The following is a 9,384-nucleotide window of genomic DNA, read 5'->3' on the forward strand; positions in this document are numbered from 1 at the left end:
GCCTCGGGATCTTTTCTTTGTTGCTTTGTGGAAATTGATCTGATGTTTGGCACAAAAGCTTCTTCCTCTCCTTCTGATGTAGATTAAAAGTCAAGCCCTAACAGTGCCTCCCAGGTCCTGTGTCATCTGTGCCCGGTTCTTTCCTGACCTCCTCTCCTGCCTCATGTGTCACTGATTCCAGCCGCAGCAGCCTCTGTGTCTGTCCCCCAAAGCCTCGTTCTTTGACCTGCTTCCCACCCCCTCACCTCATTCAAGTCTTGCTCCTTAAAAAAAATAAAAATTAGGTACGTTAGTTAAGTATAGTATGTTTATCAAGGCAGGTCAGTGGTATGATTTCCCAGTTTATACTTATTTTCAACAGAAAGGTTCGGGGAAATCTTTCAACAGTGTCAGACATAGCTCTTGACTATCCAGAATCTTCACCACCCTTTATTCTGGATAACAGAAGGATATAAATAAAGTGATCTCTCTCTTTTTTTAAAAAAATTAATTAATTAATTAATTAATTTATTTTTGGCTGTGTTGGGTCTTTGTTGCTGCGCGCAGGCTTCTCTAGTTGCGGTGAGCGGGGGTTACTCTTCTTTGCGGTGCACTGGCTTCTCATTGCGGTGGCTTCTCTTGTTGCGGAGCACGGGCTCTAGGCGCTTGGGCTTCAGTAGTTGTGGCACGTGGGCTCAGTAGTTGCGCGGCATGGGCCGTAGAGCTCACAGCCTTCAGTAGTTGTGGCGCACGGGCTTAGTTGCTCTGCAGCATGTGGGATCTTCCCGGTCCAGGGCTGGAACCTGTGTCCCCTGCATTGGCAGGTGGATTCTTAACCACTGCACCACCAGGGAAGTCCCCTGCTCTCTTTTTAAAAATTTTTTTTTAAGTTTTAGCTTTAGTTTTTTTGGTCACGCCGCCACATGGCTTGTGGGATCTTATTTCCCCCGACCAGGGATGGAACCTGCGGGCTCGGCAGTGAGAGCGCTGAGTCGTAACCACCGGACCGCCAGGGAATTCCCTTAAGTGATCTTCGTTGCACAGATATCCTCCCCTCAATAATTTGTAATGCCATTCTATCTCTCAAGAGCAGCTAAAAATCCTATCAATTGAATATGAATAGAAGTATGAACAAACTCTGACTGCCCTCCTTAAAATGGTAATCTTGTTCACAAATTTCCTTTCTCCACAGCCCTTATTATTAGAATGTTTTTAATTGTGGTAAAACACACTTAACACACAATTTACCATTTTAACCAGTTTCAGGCATCCAGTTCAGCGGCATTAAGTGCACTTACATTGTTGTGCAGCCATCACCACCGTCCATTTCCAGAACTCATTTCATCTTCCCAAACTGAGACTCTGTCCCCATTACACACTAGCTCCCCTCCCCCTCCCCCAGCCCCGGGCCCCACCCTCTACTTTCTGTCTCTATGGATCTGGCTCCTCCAGGGACCTTATAGAAGTGGGATCACACGGTATTTGTCCTTTCGCGTCTGGTTTATCTCACTTAGCGTAATGTCCTCGAGGTTCGTCCACGTTGTAGCAGGTGTCAGAATTTCCTTCCTTTCTAAGGCTGAGGAGTGTTCTGTTGGATGGATGGACGCATTGTGTTTATCCATTCATCCGTCCATGGATCCTTGGGTTGCTACCATTTTTCGGCTGCTGTGAATAATGCCTTGTCTTTTCATATGGAGTAAAATTACGTTCCATGAGTGCAGGGATTGTTGTGTGTTTTGATCGTCGATGTAGTTCATATGCTTAAAACAGAGTCTGGCACACAGTAGGTGCTCAACAAATATTCACCGGATGAATGAATGAACGAATGTGCTCCTCGTTGCTGTTTTTGGGGGTCTGTGTCAATGGGATCTCCAGTCATCATACTTTAGAGGTTCTAGGTCCATCTGGCCAGCACTTACCAGGTCCCTGCCCCTGCTCATTGGTTTGTTCATTCATTCATTCATATTTATTCTGCTTCTACTGTGTGCTGGCCGCTGGGCCAGGCGTGGGACACATAGTGAGCAAAACCAGGCCTAGTAACTGATTTTTCTGGGCTCTAACTGGGGACACACAGACATTGGTCAGATAATCGCACAGACTACTTCTCGTTAAAGAGAGCCGTGGAAAGGCATTTCTCCTCCACTCCCTTTTCACTGGATCCAAGTGGCCCACTTTTTTTTTTTTTACTGTTGAGTTTTGAAAATTATATATTCTCAACACGAGTCCTTTGTTGGCTATGTGATTTGCAAATAATTTTTCCCAGTCTGTGAGATGTCTCCTCATAGCCTTATCAGGGTCTTTTGCAGAGCAAATCTTTTTAGTTTTAATGAGGTTCAATGTACCCATTTTTCCCTTTAGGGATATGGGATGCTTATTTTTATTGTCATAAAACATGACACAAAATTTACTATCAGTGGCCACTTAGTACATTCAGGATGTTGCGCAACCATCGCTACTGTCTAGTTCCAGACGCTTTCGTCACTCCAGGAGGAAACCCCAGGCTCATGCCCTCCTCCGCACAGCCCCAGTTTTCTATCTCTGTGGATTTGCCGACTCTGGACGTTGCACAGATAAATGGAATCACATAACATGTGGCCTTTCGTGCCTGGCTTCTTTCACTTAGCACGGTATTTTCAGATGATAGGTTTTTTTGGATCAGACTCATGGCTCTACAATGACAGCCTGCGTTCCTGGTGGGTCCTCCCTCAGCCTAACGTCCATGGTCTCAGTGCTTCCGGCCCCGGCCTCTCGTCTGACCCAACCACCAATCCCTGCCCAGCGCCCCGTTCTCCGGTCCTGTCCAGGGAACAGCCTGGTGTTTTCTGGACCTCGGTGCTCAGCGGCTTCCTCTCCCTCCACCTCCACACCCTCTTCCCAGCTGATAGCTCCCATTCTGGCTCTCTGGGCACTTGCGGTCCAGACATTTAGCTCTGTCCTGGGCATCTCTGCAGGGTTCCAGCACTGGCCTCACCTCGATGCCATGACAAAAGCCTGTCCCTTCTCCTGTTCTCCCTTCATCGTCCAATGTGTGGGTCCTGACTTCTACTTTTCCTGTTCTCAGACCCCCATAATCACGTACACCCAGAGAATGGATAAGGAAAGGGACTTCGGAGTCAGACCCCCTGGTTCTGGGTCTTTCATTCATTGGCCTAATACCCTTGGACGAGCCACTCAACCTCACTAAGCCTGTGAAATGAGTTGATAACACCTGTCTCGTGGTCATTGTGGGGATTACCTGGGCTGGCACTTGGCCATTGCAGAGAGAATGGTTGATGGTTGCGGCAGATTGTATTTCACAAAGATGGCCACAACAAGAACTCCTGTCCCACATGCCCTTCTAGAACCTTGTCACCCCATCAAGAGATGGAGTGCAAATCACCCCCACTCCTTGAATCTGGGCAAATTTATGACTCACTTGTAACTAATGTGACATATGACACTAAATGACTTCCAAGGCTGGGTCATAAAAGGCTATTCAGCTCTTGCCTTGTTCACTGGAACACTTGTGTTTGGGGCACTGAGTTGACATCATGTCAAAGACCTTACATGAGGCCACCATACTGTGAGGAAGCACAGACCACACCTAGGTGTTCTGGCTGTCAGCCCCAGCTGAGGTCCTGGCTGAAAACGGGCGTCAGTTGCCAAACAGTGAGTGAAGATGCCTCCAGATGCTTCCAGCCCCCAGCCATCCAGTTGCCCCCCACGCCTCCCAGCCTTTGAATCGTCCCAGCTGAAGCCTCAGACACCAAGGAGGAGGGACAAGCCATCCTTGCTGTGCCCAGTGTTAATTCCACACCCACAAAATCCATCAACATAACAGAAGGGTTGTTTTATGCCTCTAGGTTTGGGGCTGGCTTGTTACACAGCAGTAGTAACTAGAACAAGGATAAAGATGCTATCTTGCCGAATCTCTCTCTTTTTATATCTGAATCTGACCACTTCTCCCTGTCCATCTCCACTTCTACCATCAGAGCTTGGACCCTTGTCTTTGACCAGCATCGAATTCCAAACTTGTCTTTCTGCCTCCTGTCTCGACCCTCTAAACCTCCCTCTCCCACACACATCTTTCTAAAACGCAACTATGTCCCAATTACCTTCCCCAATCCTTCCCCAAGTAATGACTCCCAGGCATCTCTCATAAAAGTCTAGAGCGATTAATCACAACATTGAAAGGTTCAGAGTGTAGCGTACCTCACTATAAAGAGGTACTTTACCTTTATCCCAGCCCACTCTGATTCTGCCTAGAAAAAAAAAAAAGATAAAGAACATGATGCTGCTCAGAGCATTTGATATTTTTGGAAACAGAAAGTAAGTTCTTTACTTGGGAAACATGTAAGTACTCTGAGTTTACCCATCCTTGAAAAATTATCTTAAAACCCTTCAGGCCCTGAGAATTGCAGATAGACAGGTAAAAAATGATATACTCTTGAGTTAGTTATTTAACTGCATGTGGAAAAATTAAATATAATTTAGTCTTATGTGCTTTTCAACCACACAACGTTTCTTAGGTGGATCAACAATGAAAACAAGGGTCTGGCCAGGGATGCTGGGTGCAGGAGGCCCAGGTGAGCAGACCCAGGCATTCAGGGTCCTTACTGATAAAAAAAAAAACATCTGCCCCATGGGACTCGACATCTCCCCCAAATTTACCTTTTAAGTGTCGGCAAACAGAACAGATAAAACTTTGAACTTAAAATGGGATGCTTGCTTTTTGGCAAATGCATTTTAAAGGCTGTTGCTCTTCAGAGGTTGTTTTTAACTGACCCTTTGGAATATGAGGCTGCACTAGGTGTACCTTCAGCTCGTAGCTGTTTCAGAAATTCAAATTGGGAGGGCTTCATTCCTGGTTACTTCCACGGTATGTGATCAAGATCATTTGGGAAATGTAGTAAAATTTCATAGTTAAGTGAGCAAATGAAAAAACCCTTTCCAGAGGGGGAACATGGAAATAACTTTTAAAAATGCCCTTTGTCTTTTAACCATGAAGTTTTGCCTTGACTGTGGCCGCTTGCCACCGTCATTTTTAGAGCTAAGGTCTCTCTATAAAGCCTAAAATTCTTCTGTTGAAAGGCACTTCCTTCTGCTACTTTATCACCTTCCTGGTTTTGTCTAATCTCACCCAGATTATGGTCGTATTTCTTGGCTTTTTAAAATACGCACATTAAAATTTCAAACACAGAGTCTTTGTTCTGCAGTCTTGACTTTTCGTGCACCCTTAGACGTATTTTGGGTCTCTTACAGAGAAGAATGTTTTGCTTTAAATAATCTTATGTCTTTAAACCTACTTTGTCATGTCCAACTTCTAAAATTTTCATGCATTCTGATGAGGTATTCTATTTAGAGAGTATTTTGTTTTAATTAAGCCCATCTTAAGAGACATTTGGTTTTTGCCAAGAATGTGCTTTCTCCCTTACAAATCAGTTATATTTATAACATTCATAAACTAAGTCATAGCAAAGGCAAAATTCTAGCTGCACTGTGACTGTGTCTTCTAAGTTCATGGGGAATTAAAGAGAATAAGACGGGTTAAGACGAAACATGATAGCAAATCAAGACACTGTAAACACACACGGACTTTATCTTCCATAATTTTTTTCTTCTGAAATGCTGGGTTTTAAAATTGTTTTATAGAACAATTTCTCATCTCTGAAAAGAATGCGGATGGTAGGTTGTTATATTTGTGAGCAAATTGTGGGAAAAAGCTACGCTAGAAACTCTTAATTCTTCCTTTGTTCAATTAGGCTGCATTTAAAAATTCAAGTTTATTTTTTCCTGAATATTACTACGTACATCCACATAATAGAATATATAGAAAATACAGAAAAATAGAGACATGAAAATTAAAGTCATCTGTCTCTCTCCTTTTTTTTTAGATATTATTTTTTTTTAATATTTATTTATTCATTTGGTTGCACCAGGTCTTAGTTGCGGCAGGCGGGCTCCTTAGTTGTGGCACGCGAACTCTTAGTTGCAGCATGTGGGATCTAGTTCCCTGACCAGGGATCAATCCCAGGCCCCCTGCATTGGGAGCATGGAGTCTTAGCCACTGTGCCACCAGGGAAGACCCTAAAGTCATCTATCTCTTATCAAGAGGCAACCAATATTACTATTTTGTTCTATTTTGTTGGTAATATTTCGTATATAACTTTTTTTCTTATGTGGTTAGGATCATATCATATATGTATGTTTTTTATCCTGCTTTTTTTATTGTGGTAAAAAATGCACATAACAAAATCTACCATTTTTTAAACATCTTTATTGGAGTATAATTGCTTTATAGTGTTCTGTTGGTTTCTGCTGTATAACAAAGTGAATCAGCTATATGCATACATATATCCCCATGTCCCCTCCCTCTTGCACCTCCCTCCCACCCTCCTTATCCCACCCCTCTAGGTGGTCGCAAAGCACCGAGCTGATCTCCCCGTGCTATGCACCTGCTTCCCACTAGCTATCTATTTTACATTTGGTAGTGTGTATATGTCCATGCCACTCTCTCACTTTGTCCCAGCTTACCCTTCCCCCTCCCCGTGTCCTCAAGTCCATTCTCTATGTCTGTGTCTTTATTCCTGTCCTGCCCCTAGGTTCATCAGAACCATTTTTTTTTTTTTAGACTCCGTATATATGTGTTAGCATATGGTATTTGTTTTTCTCTTTCTGACTTACTTCACTCTGTATGACAGTCTCTAGGTCCATCCACCTCACTACAAATAACTCAATTTCATTTCTTTTTATGGCTGAGTAATATTCCATTGTATATATGTGCCACATCTTCTTTATCCATTCACCTGTCGATGGACACTTAGGTTGCTTCCATGTCCTGGCTGTTGTAAATAGTGCTGGAATGAACATTGTTTAACCATTTTAAAACGTACAGTTCAGTAGCATTAAGTCCATTTACATTTTCGCACAACCATCACTGTCATCCATCTTGAGAACTTTTTCATTTTCCCAAACTGCAACTTGGTACCCATTAAATAATAACTCACCATTCTCCCTTCCTTTCAGCCCCTGGCAACTACCATTCTACTTTTTGTCTCTATGAATCTGTCTCTACGTTAGCCTGCTTTTTTGAACAATATTATATCATAAGCATTTTCCCGTATTATTAGGATCATTTAATGACTGCTTACTATTCCATTGTATGGATTTGTGTAATGATTTACTGAACTGTAGCCCTTCTGTTGGTCTTCTAGGCTTTTTCTACTTTTCCATTATAAATAATACTTTGATTAGCATTGGGGACATAAAACATTATCTGTTCTTCTGTGTTTTTTAGGATCGAGTCCTAGAAGGGGAAATTATGGGGTGAAAGTGTGTGAACTTTTTTTTGTTTTTTGGGTTTTTTTTCGAGACTTTAAATATTTTATTCTATAAAGTTCCACCCAAAATTGTGCTTCATTTTTTCACTCTATACTTTAACTCAAGGACGTTTGTGAAAGTAGCACACTTCAGAAATCCTGGAAGAAATTCCACCAGCTATAGGCTACTTAAATACTGCTTACAGAAAGTATTAAAAAAAACAACAACAGAGGAGTACAAAAGAACTTATTTACAAAACAGAAGTAGAGTAACAGATGTAGAAAACAAACTTATGGTTACCAGGGGATAAGGGTGGGGGGGCGGGGGGGTGGATAAACTGGGAGATTGGGACTGACATGTACATCCTACTATACATGAAACAGATAACTAATAAGGACCTACTGTATAGCACAGGGAACTCTACTCAATACTCTGTAATGGCCTATATGGGAAAAGAATCTTAAAAAAGAAAAGGAGTGCCTGTGTGTAACTGACTCACTTTGCTGTATACCCAAAACTAACACAACATTGTAAATCAACCACACCCCAATAAAATTTTTTTTAAAGTATTAAAGCAAAGCCAGGATCCACTTAAATCAAAGAGATGAAGGCTTAACATACAGAGTAATGTTTTTCATTCACTGATAAACTAAAGGTCCATTTCAAGATGTTTCTCTCGTATACGTGATTGGTTTTGTTAGCAAGCAAAGCCCTGAAAGGGACGGCTTCGTCTAGTCCTCAGACTCGGATCCATCTTCATCTTGACTAATCTGGAAGTAACGAAGTTCATCAGTCTCCTTGTCGGATGCGACCACACGGAGCCAATCACGAAGATTGTTCATTTGAAGGTATTTCTTGGGAAGGTGTTTCAAATACCTTTTAGAGAACTGTTTCTCAGAAACAACTGTGATTTTATTCTTGAAGCGTTCAACGGGAACGACATTCCCAAGATTTCCAGTTTTTCCATTCACTTTAACCTTCTCCCGTAGAAACGGTTCAAAATTTCCAGAATCAGAAATTCCATCTTCTACTGGATGAGTAAGGTCCAAATTAAACTTCCAGGTTGACTTCTTAGGCTTCTTGTCTTTCTTTACCGCCATCTTGCACGCCGGCGGCGCGATCAGAGCGGGTGTGAACGTTTGAAAGGCTTTTCTAAAATATAAATTTATTTATTTATTTTTGGCTGCGTTGGGTCTTGGTTGCTGCGCTCGGGCTTTCTCTAGTTGCAGCGAGCGGGGGCCGCTCTTTGTTGCAGTGCGCGGGCTTCTCATTGCAGTGTCTTCTCTTGTTGCAGAGCACGGGCTCTAGGCGCATGGGCTTCAGTAGTTGTGGCAGTGGGCTCAGTAGTTGTGGCTCCTGGGCTCTAGAGCGCAGACTCAGTAGTTGTGGCGCACGGGTTTAGTTGCTCTGCGGCATGTGGGATCTTCCTGGACCAGGGCTTGAACCCATGTCCCCTGCACTAGCAGGCGGATTCTTAACCACCACGCCACTAGGCAAGCCCCTGAAAGGCTTTTAAAAGATATCGTCAATTTACTCTTCCTACAGGGTTTTACCCATTCACACGTGCCTTCCTCAGCACAGGTAAATCTCTCTCTCTCTTTTTTCTTTTTTGCTAATTGAGTTGCTGGTAAGATTCAATGTATTTATTTATATTTTAAATCATTTATCATCTCTTGCAAATGGGCTGTTTGTATTCAGCTTAATAATCTAGGGTCGAAACTGCAGTGAAAGCTAAGCTTGCTGAGATATAGCCACTCTTCTGAAAAATTCTACAGGGACACTGACTTTCGGGGTGTACTGCTGAGTTTCTGGGGTGCACGTCACCTGTCCTTCATGTCAGATTTCAAATCTCATGTAGGATTTTTTTTCTGCTTTCTAGCAAATTTCTGAGCTGCCCTCCAGTGCACCTTGGAGAGGTGGAAAGGGACCTCCCAAAGGGGCTAGGACGTGGGTCCTAAGCTGTGTGATGGTGGGCAACGAATCACCTCTCTGGGCCTCCCCGCCCACTCCGAGGGCTCGCCTAGCTCTGAAACCCACAGGAATAATGACACACGCTTAAGGCCTCCAGGGTTGGGCGAGCTCCAACAAGGAAAGTATTTGGCACAC

The 9,384-nt window shown here is 43.2% G+C and overlaps 1 pseudogene; it reads right to left on the minus strand.

The window, feature by feature from the left end:
• Window positions 1–7,998: 7,998 nt before the first annotated feature.
• On the minus strand, window positions 7,999–8,393 carry LOC101338397 (ribosomal protein eL22-like 1 pseudogene; annotated as a pseudogene).
• Between the last annotated feature and the right edge of the window lie 991 nt (window positions 8,394–9,384).

The sequence above is a fragment of the Tursiops truncatus genome, chromosome 15 (genome assembly GCF_011762595.2).
Source record: "Tursiops truncatus isolate mTurTru1 chromosome 15, mTurTru1.mat.Y, whole genome shotgun sequence".
Classification (NCBI taxonomy): Eukaryota; Metazoa; Chordata; class Mammalia; order Artiodactyla; family Delphinidae; genus Tursiops; species Tursiops truncatus.